Raw genomic sequence first — 16,445 nt, 5'->3', positions numbered from 1 at the left:
AAGGGACCTGTGGGCTCAGAATGAGCCCAGAGGTGCCCTCCCCTGCCCCCAGGGACACCCCCTGCCACCCTTGCCCACCCCAGGAGGACACCCAAGGATGGAGGGACCCACCCCAGGGTCATTAAGGTAAGTTCAGGTAAGTATTTTTTTTTTCTTTTTTGTGGCATAAGGGGGCCTGATTTGTGCCCCCCTACATGCCACTATGCCCAATGACCATGCCCAGGGGACAGAAGTCCCCTGGGCATGGCCATTGGGCAAGGGGGCATGACTCCTGTCTTTGCTAAGACAGGAGTCATTTCAATGGGGGTTGGGCGTCGTAAACAAATGGCGCAAATCGGGTTGAGGCGTTTTTTTTGCCTCAGCCTGACTTGCACCATTTGTGGACGCCCATACGCCATTTTCCCCCTACGCCGGCGCTGCCTGGTGTACGTCGTTTTTTTTAACGCACACCAGACAGCGCCGGCGGCTAACGCCGGCTAATGTCATTGAATAAATATGGCGCCCCCGCATGGTGCTTCAGAATGGCGTTAGCCGGCGCTAAATTTTTTGGCGCAAAACTGCTTTAGCGCAGTTTTGCGTCAAAAAGTATAAATATGGCCCCATGTTTACAAAGTGGCGCCATGCTTGCATGGCGCCACTTTGTAAACCCTTGCTCTACATTATACCTGTGCCAGGCATGATGTATGCAAGGGGAAAGTTCCGGCACTGGAAGGCCCTAAAAAATGGCTCGCCATTTCAGGCAGGCATTAAAATGACACACCCATACTAGTCTATGGGCCTCCCTTTACTTTGCAAGATTAGCAACATCATTTTTGGCAGTAATCTTGCAAAGCACCACAATGGTGTCAAATTCTTTTACGCTATTCTTGTAACGTGTGCCATGGTGCGCCGTACTGTCAATATGGCGCACACATGGTATGTTTAGAGTGGCGCAGGCCAATGCAAGAAAAGTAGCGCATCAGGAGTGATGCACCACTTTCTTGTAAATATGCCCCTTAGTGGCTATCTTTGTCTCTCATTATTTAACCACCCAAGTGTAGCCATCATTGCCAATTTCTGAGTTGTACCAATTCTTTTCTCATACAGCCTGCACTGCTGCTTCCCACGCTATACCTCTTTTGTGAGAGGGGGTATGCACAGTTGCTTCCCGTGCTCTACCTTTTTGTGGAAGAGGTTCACACTATTGCTACCCATGCTTTACCTGTTTTGAGTGAGGGAAGCCTGTTAACGTCTGTTGCGCCTGTAGTGTCTGTTTTCTACTGAGTAAGCTTATGCATTTGCTCCATATGCTGTCCCTCTTGAGTGAAGGAAACTTCATTATTGATGCCGAACCTCACAATTGCCTTTACTGTATGTCTATTGTATGTGTGCTTGAAATTCCCCAGTACTAGTACTCATGCAGTACCTTTTGTATATGTCATTGAACTTGTACAGCTGTTGCCTGTGCCCTACCTATTCCCTACAGGAAAAACCTCCTGCTGTGCCTCCTTCGCCTTTGCATCCTGGAGGAGTTACCTCTATGACCTCCACACCAATCTGATCTCAGTCATTTCTACTAGCTTCCTTTCTGTCCAGGACAGCAATAAAAGGTTTGGGCAGAAAAGCTCTTGAAATTGCCCCTACTTTCCAATATTATGTGCTTGGAGCACATGATGGTCATTAGTTACTGAAGCAGTCCCCTCTTGGTCTTAGAGAACTTGGAACTAGAACAACCAGTGGATCCCCCTTTTTACAGTCAAAGGAGGTAGATGATGTGGATCTGTTGTCTGTACTTTGAGAATGGGTTTGGGATGATTTTCCTTTTTAAGTGTCCTTTCTAGGCTGCTGTACAGACACATGCTTTGCGGAGACGGATGCTTCTCATAGCAGGGTAGTCCCCAGCCTACAGAACCCACTACAGAGGCATAAAGAGGAGTGATCTTTCTGATCTAGCTGTCATTAGTCATGCTGAACAATAATAATGAGAAGGACAAAAAGCTAACCCCACCTAAAGTGTCCTATTCACCTTGAACAACAAAGACTGCAGTCCACTCTTCAACCCTTCACCCTCACCATCAACTGCAGCAAAAATACCAAGCAACTCTCTCAGCAAAAAGGCTATTTGAATTACTAAAGATGCCATGTTTCTTATTTCCTTACTTTAGTGTCTAGGACTGCACCCTCCAGCTTCAGGAATGCCAGCAATATACTTTCACTCTCAAGGAAAACACATTCATCGTCATCCTGTGCACAGTAACAGATCAGGGGCCTCCATAATGGACACACAGGCTTCCATTTACTCTGGCTCACTCATACACACAATGCTTGGACCATGCTGGCACATACAGAAACAGGCACAGCATATACTTGGGATGTTAGCGCTAGAAGCAGACCTTTACACAAGTGAGCCAGGAAGTCTTTACTCTGATGAAACAGATAAAAAAAGTCAGTATACTGGGCAAATTGAAGGCAATCCCTCTGGGTGGCCATGTGAGCTGGAGGTCAAAAAACTGGTTTGTCCCATTTAGAGGAGGGGGTGGCCGATCCCAGATTTTTGTCTCCCTCCTAGGGCCAGGCAGGGGGTTTGCCTACCATTTGCCCCTGAGGGAGGAAGAAAGCCTACTACACCAGGGAATTCAAAATGGTGCCAAAGCAAAAAAGGAGGGTGCAGCCTACCCTTGCACTGAGCCATACTCCTGCCCTGAAGGGGCATTATTGTCTTTCTACCCCCTTGGGAAGACCGAAGGTTTGTCACAACTGGGGAGAATGCCCCTAATCTGCCTTCCAGGGCGGGGGAGTAGAATATTCACCTGACACCAGGGATTATGCCTTTGGGGAAAAAGAAAGGGGTGTGGGATTTGCACTCTGGCATTTGCCACACCCCAAACCAAAAGGGTACAAACCAGTCTTTTTGCCTCCCCCAGGTGAAGACAGGAGGTTTGGCCCCAGTTTGCCCCTGAGGGAGCAGAAAGCCCACTATATGGCAGAAATATATATTTTGTTAAATAATGTGATGGGTCTAACCCATCCTAACATCAGGCCCACCCTAAAGCCTCAACATTGTTTCTTCTCCCATAGAGACTACAAAATCTCATCCCAACGACAAGCAAGAGAACATTTCATTATTTTGGGTGTTGTTTTAACATATGGACCAATACAGTGTGTCTAACTCCTAATATCGCCCCACTTGTAATGGTGAATGGCTGCACTTTTGGGGTTTGGGTTGGCTGCCACCTGGGAAAACCTGTCAGACTCTGGGAGTTCTTAATACTAGACACCTAAGATACTCCAAGGTGGTGTGCTTTCCCATAATCCCACAATGTTGCCTTCCTCTTACTTACTGGTATAAAGTTTGAGGTATTCTGGGTTAAAAAAACCTAGTGACATCATGGAAGTCATCCCTCCCTAGAGTCATTGAGGTATCCAGTTTTCAGAAATGTGCAGATTTACTAGTTTTTTCTAGGTCCCGGCTGAGCTAGGGCCTAAAATCCACAGCTACCCACACTGCAAAAAATGGGGCAGTTTTGAGTGGAAAAATGTGATATGCCCATGTTGGTTTTGGGCCCTTTCTTGTTGCTGGCACTAGGCCTCCTCACACAAGTAAGGTATCATTTTTATTGGGAGACTTGGGGGAATGCTGGGTAGAAGGAAATTTGTGGATCCCTGCATATTCCATAACTTTTCATCACAGAAATATGAGGCAAAAGTGTTTTCTAGACAAAGTGTGAGGTTTGCCAGGGATTCTGGGTAAGAAAAACCATAGTGAGACAAATCACGCCACCCTAGATTCCCCAAGGTGTCTAGTTTTCAAACGTGTGCAGGGTAGCTAGGCTTACCCTAGGTATCAGCTGGGGAAGGGCCCAAAATCCACAGCTACCACGTGTGCAACAAAGGGTCAGTTTTGAGTGCAAAATTGTGATGTGTCCATGTTGTGTTTTGGGCCTTTTCCTGTTGTGGGCAGTAGGCCTATCACCACAAATGAGGTACCATTTTTATGAAGATACTTAGGAGAATGATGAGTGGAGGGATGTTTGTGGCTTCTCACGGATTCCAGAACTTTCCGTCACAGAAATGTGAGGAAACTGTGTATTTTTAGGAAAACTTTGAGGTTTGCAAGGTATTCTGGGTAAGGAAACCTTGGGAGAGCCATGCAAGTCACCCCACCCTAAATTCCTCCAGAAATCTTGTTTTCCACAGTGTGCCAGTTTGCTAAGTTTAACTAGGTGCCGGCTGAGTTACAGCCCAAAATCTACAGCTACCCACTTTACAAAAAAAGGGTTTGTTTTGAGTGGAAAAATGTGATATGCCCATGTTGCATTTTGGACCCTCTCTTGTCAGTGGGACTAGGCCTACCCACACAAGTGAGGTACAATTTTTATTGGAAGACATGTGAGAGCATAGAATAGTAGAACATTCATTATTGCCAATGGATTTCACTGCATTTTTGCCTCCCAAACATATGCCAGTGTGTAAGGAAGAAGGAATTTTGAAAAATATCCCCTAAATCATATGCCACTGCTTCTAAACTCCTCATCGTGTGCCCATTTCAGAAATACATAGGTTTCCTTGATACCCATTTTTCATTCACATTGGAAAACCATTGTACGGTGCAGTTAAATTGTTGGCTCTGAGTACCTCAGGTTGTTGGAGAACCTAAAAACTCTATATTTCCCTGCAACCAGATTGGTCTAGTAGATGTAATGGTGTATCATTTTTGTAAACCTGCCATCGTGGCAAAAAGTTACAGATTTAAACATTGTCACAAATGGCTGTTTTTTCATACTCATTTTCAATATTTGTTTATTTCAACATTTAGGGGGTCATTCCGACCCTGGCGGTAAATACCGCCAGGGCCGGGGACCGCGGGAGCACCGCCAACAGGCTGGCGGTGCTCCCTTGGGCATTCTGACCGCGGCGGTTCGGCCGCGGTCAGAACAGGAAAACCGGCGGTCTCCCGCCGGTTTTCCGCTGCCCTGGGAATCCCCCATGGCGGCGCAGCTTGCTGCGCCGCCATGGGGGATTCCGACCCCCTCACCGCCATCCTGTTCCTGGCGGTTCCGCCCGCCAGGAACAGGATGGCGGTGAGGGGTGTCGTGGGGCCCCTGGGGGCCCCTGCAGTGCCCACGCCAATGGCATGGGCACTGCAGGGGCCCCCGTAAGAGGGCCCCACTTTGTATTTCAGTGTCTGCATTGCAGACACTGAAATACACGACGGGTGCCACTGCACCCGTCGCACATCCTCCACTCCGCCGGCTCCATTCGGAGCCGGCATCCTCATGGAGGGCTGTTTCCCACTGGGCTGGCGGGCGGCCTTTTGGCGGTCACCCGCCAGCCCAGTGGGAAACCCAGAATGACTGCCGCGGTCTTTTGACCGCGGTACGGTCTTCTGGCGGTTCCCTCCAGGCGGGCGGCTCCCGTCGCCCGCCGGGGTCAGAATGACCCCCTTAGTTTATTTAGGAAAACCTTGAGGGATCACCAAATATGACCCCTTGCTGAATTTAAAATTTTAGATAGTTTTCAGAAATCTATAGCTTTTCTGGATCACCAGTGAGTTTCACTCTGGTTTCCACCACAAACCGGAAGTAGGTTGAAGACACAAACAAATAGGAGAAATGGGCTATTGCTTTGGAAAATGCCAAAACTGTGGTAAAAAACTAGGGCCCGTATTTATACTTTATGACGCTAAACTGCGCTAACGCAGTTTAGCGTCAAAAAGTTTAGCGCCGGCTAACGTCATTCTGAAGCGCCATGCGGGCGCCGTATTTATTGAATGGCGTTAGCCGGCGCTAGCAGACCGGCGCTGCCTGGTGTGCGTGGAAAAAAACCACGTACACCAGGCAGCGCCGGCGTAGAGAAAAATGGCGTTAGGGCGTCTTAAAAATGGTGCAACTCAGGTTGACGCAAAAAAATCGCCTCCACCCGATTTGCGCCATTTTTAACGACGCCCAGACATCATTTACATGACTCCTGTCTTAGTAAAGACAGGAATCATGCCCCCTTGCCCAATGGCCATGCCCAGGGGACTTCTGTCCCCTGGGCATGGTCATTGGGCATTGTGGCATGTAGGGGGGCACAAATCAGGCCCCCCAATGCCAAAAAAATATATAATTTTTTTTTTTTTTATACTTACCTGAACTTTCCTGAATGTCCCTGGGATGGGTCCCTCCATCCTTGGGTGTCCTCCTGGGGTGGGCAAGGGTGGCAGGGGGGGTCCCTGGGGGCATGGGAGGGCAGCTGTGGGCTCATTTTGAGCCCACAGGTCCCTTAACGCCTGCCCTGACCCAGGCGTTAAAAAGAGGCGCAAATGCTGTGTTTTTTGCCCCGCCCACTCCCGGGCGTGATTTTTGCCAGGGAGTATAAATACGACGCATTTGCGGCGCAGTAATTTTTTTAGACGGGAACGCCTACCTTGCATCTCATTAACGCAAGGAAGGCGTTCACGCAAAAAAATGAAGCTCTTTCCTCATACTTTGGCGCTAGACGCGTCTAACGCCAAAGTATAAATATGGCGTTAGTTTTGCACCGAATTTGCGTCGGAAAAAACGACGCAAATTTGGCGCAAACGGAGTATAAATATGCCCCTAGATTTTTTGATTTAGCTCTGCATATTCCTGAAAGCTGGGAACATTGTGACTTTAGCACAGGAAACCGTTTGTTCAGAAAAAACCCAGAAACTTTCATCTAGTGCACCCTTTTCCTATTTTGTTGAAAAAACTCAAAATATAGCTATATTTTCCCTATTTCCTGGTCCCCTCTAGAGGAATCCATAAACACTCAGTACTTTTAGAATCCTCAGGATGTTTAAGATAAAGGACACACATTTGGCATAGATATCTGATGTGGAAAAAAGTAATGTAGCCCTGAGCCAAAACTACCCCCAAGTAGCTCAAAAAGGGTTCAGCACTGGGTGGGGGAAACTCCAGCATTTAAGGACTTAATGGTAAAGTCAGATTTTATTTCACAATTTTAAAAAATTGAACTTTTAGAAAGATGGTATTTTCTGGTTCTAACCATTTGGTGCTTGCAGCCGGTTTCCTTGGTCACATGACTAGATGTATCTGGCTGTTTGTTCTTTGTGTATTGCTCCCAGACAGTGAGACAAAGAGGGAATAGGTGCTTGCAGAATGGGTCATCTCTGTCGTTTTGAGTGGGAGGTGCTGTCACCTACTACACCTCACAACGTATCTGCCACAACACGCTCACCAAGAGTTTTAACTAGTCTTTGTGCTCCCAGAAAATCTAGGCCAGGGCAGGAAGGCTGGAAATTTCATACACCTTTGAGGGTGGAAAGCTCCAAAACCTGCTCCTGCTTCAAAGCTGGCATCAAGTATAAATGTTGGACCCTCAGACCCAAATCTTCAGTACACCTCTAGACCTGTGAAAGACTCAGAAGGGCTGCTGTGCTGCTCTGGTGCAAGGACTGCTACTTTGAAGCCCTGCTACTCTGCTGCCCTGATTCCCTATTCCCTGCAGTCTGAGTGAGAAGGACCAGACCTGTATCTTGAAACCAGGGCCACAGGTGACTATAAGTTCTAGGTGGCTGGCCTCAGGGACAGGAAAGTTCCAATCACCTTGAGCCCTGTGCCTGGACTTTTCCTGCTGTGAGTCCTGCCCCCAAGTTGTGCCACCACAGTCCTCAACCCTTGGACGTGAGCCTGAAGGAGCTCTGCCAGCTTAGCCGACATGAAGCAACGTGAAGCCCCCACAAAGCCTCATCATACAGCTGCCAGCCTCGATGGAATCAACCCGAGGCAATGCAAAGCCCCACACAGTCTCCCCGTACACTTGCCAGCTCCATTGGAACCGGCGCAAAATCCTGCAAAGTCTCATGACACAGCTTCATCCTTGTTTTGGTCTCAAATAATTTATTAAATTCTACTCTATTTTGCTAGATTTGTGTGTGATATTTCTGGTGTTTTGTTTTTGCTCTATTGTTGTTTTAAGTGCTGTATAAATACTTTATACACATTGCCTACAAGTTAAGTCTGGCTGTTTTTTGTGCCAAGCTTCCTGAGGGTTAAGCACAGCTTAATTTGGGGTTCACTTGTGTCACCCTGATAAGAATTGTGGATGCACCCCTTCAACTACTAACCCAATTTCCTACAACCTCTTTGGATTGTTTATGTGCATGATGTTGTCCATTCCTGCACTAAAATATCCTCCCTGTAACGCAAGCCCTCTGCGCTATGTTGCAAGTGTACCCGAATTTATGCTATGCAGCACACAGTATGCCAGCACATGGAGAGAGCAGAAATACTCAACATCTTTGTAAATATGGTGCATTTCTGCACTTTGCCTTTCCTGCAATGCAGTGCCGCAAGTTCCCTTGCTGTGCTGCATGAAATAATTGTAAATACGGCCCTTAGAGTTTAGATTGCAAGTTCCAGGCTACCAAGCCCACTGTTTAGGCACACATTCCGTTATTCAGTTTTACTCTATCTACTATCAATGAATGTTTCAGACACATAAGTTGAAGTACTTTGACACATATGGGTAGCAAGTCCAGAATAGATAAATGTTCATTTGGTGTGCCAGAGAGTCAGCGACAAAGATAACCGCTGAGGCAGAGAACTCCAACGGCCCTGAGCAGAATCGCCTCATTCATGCCATCATCTACTTTCCCACACGGTCTCCTGGCCCAGAGAAGTGTTGGCTGCTGGGTGTGTGCTGCAGGGGTTCCTGAACTGGTGCTGGAGAGGCAATCTGGTGGGCTTTTATGAACTGTAGCGCCGTCCTGTGCCACGTCCTTCACTGATTTGCGACTGCAAGCTCCAGCTACTGCCCAGAAGTCTCTTTATCCCCATGCCTTCAGAGAACCCACCAGCTACCTGGACCTCACCACCTGGAGCGATCCCCAGCTAGGGATTCTCTCTGGCTTCTCTGCGCCTTGCTTCTGGGTGCTACTGGTTAGTGAGGCCTGTTTGGGCCTTTCACTGCAATCAAGTAACCAGAATTCGAGTCAGCTGTGGAGGTACCTGCTACCACAGCTGGAAGCTTTTCTTTTGACTCCCACCTAACAGCTTAACTCACTAACTACTGTGGCCATACAGCAGCCGGGCCCTGCTTACCTCATGCCCCCAGTGACTGAGGCTGGGACCTGTCTGGGCGATTTTTCATTGTTGCATGGCCGGCCAACTTGGTTCCCAACCTCCACTGTATTTTGTCCCTTGTCCTCCCGGGGACCCATGATCAGAGGGTCAACCATTGGGATTAGTGGCTGGGGCCTAACTTCCACAGTCGAGAAGATAGGAGTGCAGGCAAGGACCAGCCCCACTGGATGCGACCATCCACTGCTTGACTGCAGTGCGGGCTGCGACTTCCCAGTGCTGGAAATCCAACAATGCACTTCATTGTTTCCTAGAGCCAGGACCCATTAGGGCCATCCTCTACTGCCATGCAGTCGGCCTGCCCGGCCCCTAATAGTAACCTTCCTCCCTTGCCATGGCCTCTCCAGAATGACTGCAGGAGCTCCACGTATCCCGCATCTTGTACACAGCATGTGACAGGGTTCTTGAGGTTGGGGATCTGTCAGTGACAGCTGAGGTCATCTCTGAAGCAGCAGCAGGGACTGTCCTGATGGCACAGATCACACTTCTCACCTATGCTGGTCATCCTTGCACCTGTACTGAAGGTTGATATACTAGCAATGGGCCACCTGCACCTCGCATCATCACTTCTATGCAATTTTGCGAACTTCTCTCCAACTTCTGCTCACCAGCCTTTCCTACCTTGCCGGCAACCTTCTTAACGACCCTCTGACTGACATTTGGTGACCAATCTTGATTTGGCACTCCTTTCACCTGCATCAGTCACAGCAGTCCTGGCCTCCTTGCTACCTCTGACTCTCCTTCCTAACCTCTCTTCACCATGGGCAAAGCTGAACAACAACAGTCCAAGCTACAATTTGGAAGGCATTGATGTAAGGCACACAACAACCAATAGTCCGCAAACTCCCATGACCTAGAGGACCCTGATATCACAGCCATGTTCAGGGAACTCAGAGAGGGCTTTCATTCCATTGATGGTAATGGACTCACTCACTGCTCGCATTGACCGTATGCAGGAGCACACTGATCAAAACAATTCCAGGATGATGCAGGCTGAGGTCCAGATCTCTGCACTGATGATCACCCAGTGAGAGCTCAACCGTGGTTTCACAGCATACAAGCGGGAACTCAAAGCAGTTATAGCTAAAAATGAGGCCTTTCAATCGAGATCCCACTGAAACAATGTAAGGATATTTGGTGTACCTTAATCTGCTATAAACACCAACTGTGAGTGGTCTTCATAGTTGATTTTGCACACTGCACACTTCCACCAAAGCCAAAACCAGATCAAACTCCACGTCCAATAATAGCCCACTTATTGAATTACAAGGACAGAGACCTTATTTTACAGCTGAATAGTGACAACCCAGATCTCCGATATGAGGGATCTAAAATATCCTTCTATCCTGACTTCACACCTGTGGTGCAGGTGGCCCGTTGCCTTTTCCAAGAGGAGAAAAAGACCTTTCAATTGTAGGCAATAACATACCACCCCTTTTCCCCCTGTGCCCGAATTGCCCTTGGTTCCTATGTTACCTATGATTATTTCATTCATATTTCTTTTTCCTCTGTTTTTAGTTTCCTTATAATTTACCAGGGACATTCACTGGCATTTGGGGTGGCTGGTGTTGGGGGGTATGGGAGGTTTGCTGTAGTTTGTTGTTATTTTCACATGCAATTCCTGTAGTCACATTTAGATCTACAGATACATGTTCTCTTTCTCCTCCTGTTAACTGGCCTTTGTACAGTTCAGTCCACTCACAAACATGAACAGAACCGTTCTATCATACATTTACTTGGTTAATTTTCTGACATGGAGTATGCGAGAACTCAATAACCCCTTAAGGATAAGCAGGTGATTGCCTACCTTGATCACAACAAAATTGACACTGCGATGCTTCAGGAGACACATTGCTTATGTTTGCTATGTCCTGGGGCACATATAGCTTCTTCTCATATTCCTCCTACTACAGGGGGGTGGTCACTCTCATTTGGAAATCTGTCAATTACTGTCTCATAGAACACATCAGAGATACTGGGGTAGGCTGGTGGCACTAGTTGACAAACTGAATGGGGATCACCTGCTCTTAGTTAATATGTACAGCCCAAATATCGATGACCATGCTTTCTTTGATGAAACTAATCAGGTATTCTGCAAATATTAAGATTGGCCCACACTCTGTGGGGGACTTCACCCTCACCTTTTCCATGTTACATGACCAATCCTGTGAGGTTACCCACCCAACATCGCACCAGCGTAGTTCTCACTCACATTATGCATCTTCAACACCTGGTAAATGCCTGGTGAGCACTGCATCCCATTGAAACGGTTCTACTCCCCAGTGTATAATGCTCTTTCATGACTGGACATGTGGCTGCTCTCAAGAACACTCATATGCAGAATGTGCAATGTAGGCATCCTTCTCTGCACCCTTCTCTGACCCCTCACTGGTGAAACTGTCTTTCCATCAACCAACACCTGCACCTCAATTTTATGCATGGAGATTAAACAGGTCGGAACTCCGCGAAGAGGTATTTCACAACAAATTCGATGCTACATCCTTTTTTTTCATTTAAATGAAACTCTGTGGGTGGCAACGCCACGCTCTGGAAGACTTTCAAAGCCTACATCCATGGCATCGGTATATCCAAAAACTCAGGGGTTCTTAAAACCATCCAATCTCGCCTCCCTCTGACTTCCAATTTAGACACCTAGAAACCAACTCCTCCACTTCGAAAGATAAGGCACTCTTGGCCCAATCATACAACAAACTGCTAGGGTACAGGAAGCAGGCAGAGTGGGTGGTCCTCTACATGGGGCAGGGTGGTTTGGTGAGGGCATTTGGAGAGGGCAACAGGTCGGATAAGACCCTTGCTTGGATTGCTGCCCACGAACATATGTCCACAGGTGTTAATACCATCACCAGTGAAACTGGGCATGTCACTACTGATCCTGTTATACTATTGTTGCAGCTGATATGCTAATATGAGAATATTCTAATGATTTGAGTGTACATATTAATGAGAAATAATGACAATTTAAGCTAGTAATTGAAAATAATGTGTAATGTGCAAAATGTGCCCACGGGGAGTGGTCACCATCTGTGTTAACAGTACTAAATAATATGAACGTTTTAATATTATGTATTAATATGTTATAATTAATGATATATACCTATGTTATGATGCTTCGTGTTCTTAACAGAGCCAAACTAGAGGCCTGGTCGGCGCTGGGCCTTGCTTGCTTAAACATGGAGACGCAATGAGCTGCGGAGGACTGGAACTTGAGAAAAGAACCTTGAACTGTGCAGTGTTCAGTGACGAGCTCTGCTAAAGAAATCTGCAAACTCACCAGCGGACAGGAGACGATCAGAACAAATTGATACAATTATGTTTAGAGTAGGCTAAATGTACTTTCCCAGGACTTGAACAATGGAGCTACTGACTAAGAGCTGGTGGCAACAATTTTGTTACCTGAAGAGATGGATGATGTTCTCATCGACAGAAGAACCAATCATGTTAATGGAACTTGACTCACAAGTGGTAAACAAAAACTATAGGTTAGAGTCATAACCCCTGATAAGGTTGATCAACTGGCAAATTGTGGGACGGACTGAGAGACCCTAATAAAAAGTCATGACATGAGAGGAGATATTGGAACGGAGAGGCAAAAGTTGATGACGTCAGGCGACGCTGTCCGAAGTGCTGAAAATTGCGCTTGCTCCCTGTAAGCCCGAGCCTAACTGATGACTGATGACCTGGAGATGAAGCCTGACTCGTTGCTGATCTATCTTGGATAGGTAGCTATAACTTGACTGACTAACATGTGCTTTTTCCTTCTAGGTACCAACTGCGCTGCTTTAAATGTTTTTCTTTCTTAGTTATATTTTTACAAATTATGGGTTTTGGCTAAATTGTTTTCGCATGAAGACCCACATGCTGATGCTAATCTGAGATAAGTAGGCTCACAAGGGTGACTAATGGTGACTTTGACTTAGACTGACTGACTCACATTGCTGAATCAATTCAGTGTTCATGAATTTGCTACGCCTAGATTAATGTTGTTGCATATTAATAAAATCTTGATAAATCATTGCTCATGTTGCTAATAAAGTTTCAATAATCATGGATTCGTTGAATAAAGGTTTTGATTAGAATTGTAATTAATAGGGAATAAAACGAACTAACCTTCTTGTGAGTGATGGTATTTTCTTATTACACTAGTTTTGGGTATTATATGTCGGTCGGATGTTTTTCACTGTCACCACTTGGCTAGGATACTCTATGCGATCCAAAAGATTAATCGACCTATACGCGTCCCCTTGTAAGTTTACTTCCTAAGGACTGTGCTAGCAGTTTTTGGTAGCAGCTTGATGGTTAGTTTCCTTAGGGACCTAGTTAAGTGGTGAATAATGGTTATGGTGGTAGTTTAAAATTGAGCATAGTTGTTCAGATTTTATGAAGTTTGAATTTTGTTTTTCTAGAACGACAATGGTAGCAAAGATGATGTCCCCTTAAATCTAGAAATGACTTTCCCAGATCCTGGATCCCGTTGGTAAAATTGAGTATGTTCCCAGTGTGTTTTGAAATAGTATGAGAGTAGTAGGTTGCGCTTGCATAGGCTTAAGCAGACTGCAGGTGAATTGTGATGTATGTGAGGTAAAAAGTAGGGAGTTTGCGTACTCCAGTTTAGGGTTAGTAGGAGTTTGCGGACTCCAAAAAGTGTGAGAGTAGGGAAGTCATCGAACTTCACATGTGTGTGGTGCTTTGTGCTAAAAAATTGTTCATGTTGCTGTTGGTGATGTATGGACTCTGCGTGCTCTAAGGCTCCGGAGTATATTGACAAGTGTAGGAGACACTTGGGTATATGTTGTAATCTGTCTGGTTTAGTAGGTTGATCAGGCGTGGTCAACAAGTCAGAGTGAATGTTAGATGAATAAAAGAAACTTCGACTGAAATTTGGTGAGTCCTATGTGCACCAGGAAAGACCCAAAGATCAGTTGAGAGTAAAGTTTGTGGGTCGAATTTACTTGCGGACATGGGGGACTGAGAAAGAAGAATAGCTAAGGTCCTAGAGAGTGCCTTTTAGTGAAAATCTGTAAGGTCCCTGAAGCGACTGTGTCCCTTCCTGTAGTAAACCAGCAGGTTTGTTTTAGTTATTATTTGGTGAAGATGCTCGCAATATAATTGCATTAGTTGAATGAATTTGAGTTGATGGAGGCAAAGCCGCAAGACTTTGTCAGCCGCTGTGTGTGTTAGTGTGACATCAGTGTGAGCCGCGCTGGGATAGGTCGGTTACTGAGAAGAGCTGCAACCGGATTGGCAGCCGCCCGTAAGAGGCAATTGGTTGATCGAACGGGTGAAGGGAATCTCGGGAGTAAAAGTTATTTCATTTATTGAATTTGTAATACATAACACAGGCAAAATGAAGATTTTCAAGGCATTAAGGAGTGCGATGAAGAGTGAATCTTACATTAAGACTTCAGTGGGGGAACCAACCCCTCCGGAGGATAGTCCAGCACAACTTGTAATGACAGAAAAGGGCATGGCTTCTTGTCTTTGGTTAAAGCAATGGAGCGCATTGACTAAGAATCAAGGAACCTTAGCATTTCCAGAGCATGGAACGTTTCATTTAAGGGTTTTGGATCAATTGCGATTATCATTGCATGACATGAGACTGCTACCGAGACTGGCACAGCTTGAGGCTTTAGCAGTTTGGAAGCTAGTGGCCAGACAGCAGCATCAGCTAAAAACTAACAGAAGGATAAAGAAGATTGAAAAGTCACTAGCCGAAGCTAGGTGGGATTGGGAGCAAAAGAGATGGAGAATGGCAACCATGAAGGAGATTAAGATGTTCCCTGCAATCACAGAAGGTGATGATTCAGACAAGGGGAATGATAGCAAGGAATGGGAGAGCGAGGAAAAGAAGAAGAGAAAATAGTCCTATGTAGATGAGGATGATTCTGACGTTGAGGATTATATCACGCAGTTACTGAGAGATAGACCTCCACCTATGCCGACTTATGCAGGGGGTCCAGGGACTAGTGCTACAGCCCCTCCTGCTACTTCTGGAACATCCCAGGGAGCCGCGGGTGCTGTACAAGCAGAAGGAAGACAGATACCATGGGCAGTGCAGAGTACACCAGTTGCAGGAACGAGAGCGGAAGCTCAAGTGCAGGTACCTACACCTTCAGCACCAGGAATTTACCCAAATGTACCAAATCTTGAGACTGTTTCAAATAGCATGGTGCCGAGGGAGCAGGTGCATCCGCAGCCAATGCTTGTTCAGACTGACCCGATTCCAATGTTACTGTCACGAGCACAGATACAGAATATGTCAAGGTTTAACCAATTAACAGGTACATCAGTGGATCTCGCACCAGTTATGAATCAGGCGATGGGAGTACCGCTTACACAAAGTGCAGGCTCCAGAACAGCTCCAGAGGCAATATTGTTACCAATTACTGTTGGTCCAGCGGTACCCTTATATGCCCAGAAGAAATCAGGGCATATACCGATGAGGGAAATCCCAGGAGGGCAGTTTGTTCATGTCCCGTGGCATCGAAGGGACATACTGTCTTTTACAAATGATTAGCCCAAATTGAGGGAGAAGCCAGTTGAATGGTATCAACAGACTGAGAGATTCGTGAAACTTTCCAAGTGTTTGTGGGAAGACTTGAACACTTTGTTTGAGATAGTTGTACCAGCTGATTTATGGGTCGAATGCAAGAAGGCAGTAGACTGGCCAACAAGTGAACCTGAGTGATCAGAATAGGGAAAGGTGCGGAAGACATTGTGACGCAAAGGGTTAATTAGCTTGAGCAGTGTAGATGAGCGTGATGCCTGCTGAAACCCCCGAACAACGTGGAAAAGTCCATGATATTATTTTCAAGCTTGTTTGTGTAGGAGACTTCGTCTCAACCTTGAGAACGAGAGTAAAGGGAGAAAATGGAATGAAAACAAAGGCTGGGGAAGGGCAGAGCAGCCAAGAGACAAGTACTGATAATATAGCTAGAAAATGCCAGAAAGAGATAGAATCCAAGCTTCGAGTTTTTTAAGCACTGAAGTGTGGGGGAGGGATTTGAAGCTCGCAGATGGGGTTGTGAAAGCTGCCATGGCCCAGCGCTGCCTCCCTTTTTTGTCGTTCAGAGACCGTGACGCTTGAGGGGGAGAGCGGTCCAAGCAGGCCGTAGAGGGCTTCCCAGCATTTTGTGTACTAAGTTAAGTTCCACACAGGGATGAAAGGCCTTTGTTTCTCTGCTCCATTATTATGATTGATTATTATGCTTGCACTGTGTTTATAATCTGAAGTATTCAGCTCATTTATATTTTGCTTTCTGAACATCGTAGTGTGAGCTTGCTGCAGTAATTGAAACATGCATTTTGGTATGCAATTATTCAAAGCTAATCTGAAGTATT

The sequence above is a fragment of the Pleurodeles waltl genome, chromosome 9 (genome assembly GCF_031143425.1).
Source record: "Pleurodeles waltl isolate 20211129_DDA chromosome 9, aPleWal1.hap1.20221129, whole genome shotgun sequence".
NCBI lineage: Eukaryota > Metazoa > Chordata > Amphibia > Caudata > Salamandridae > Pleurodeles > Pleurodeles waltl.
Note: the sequence above shows the minus strand (reverse complement) of the source record.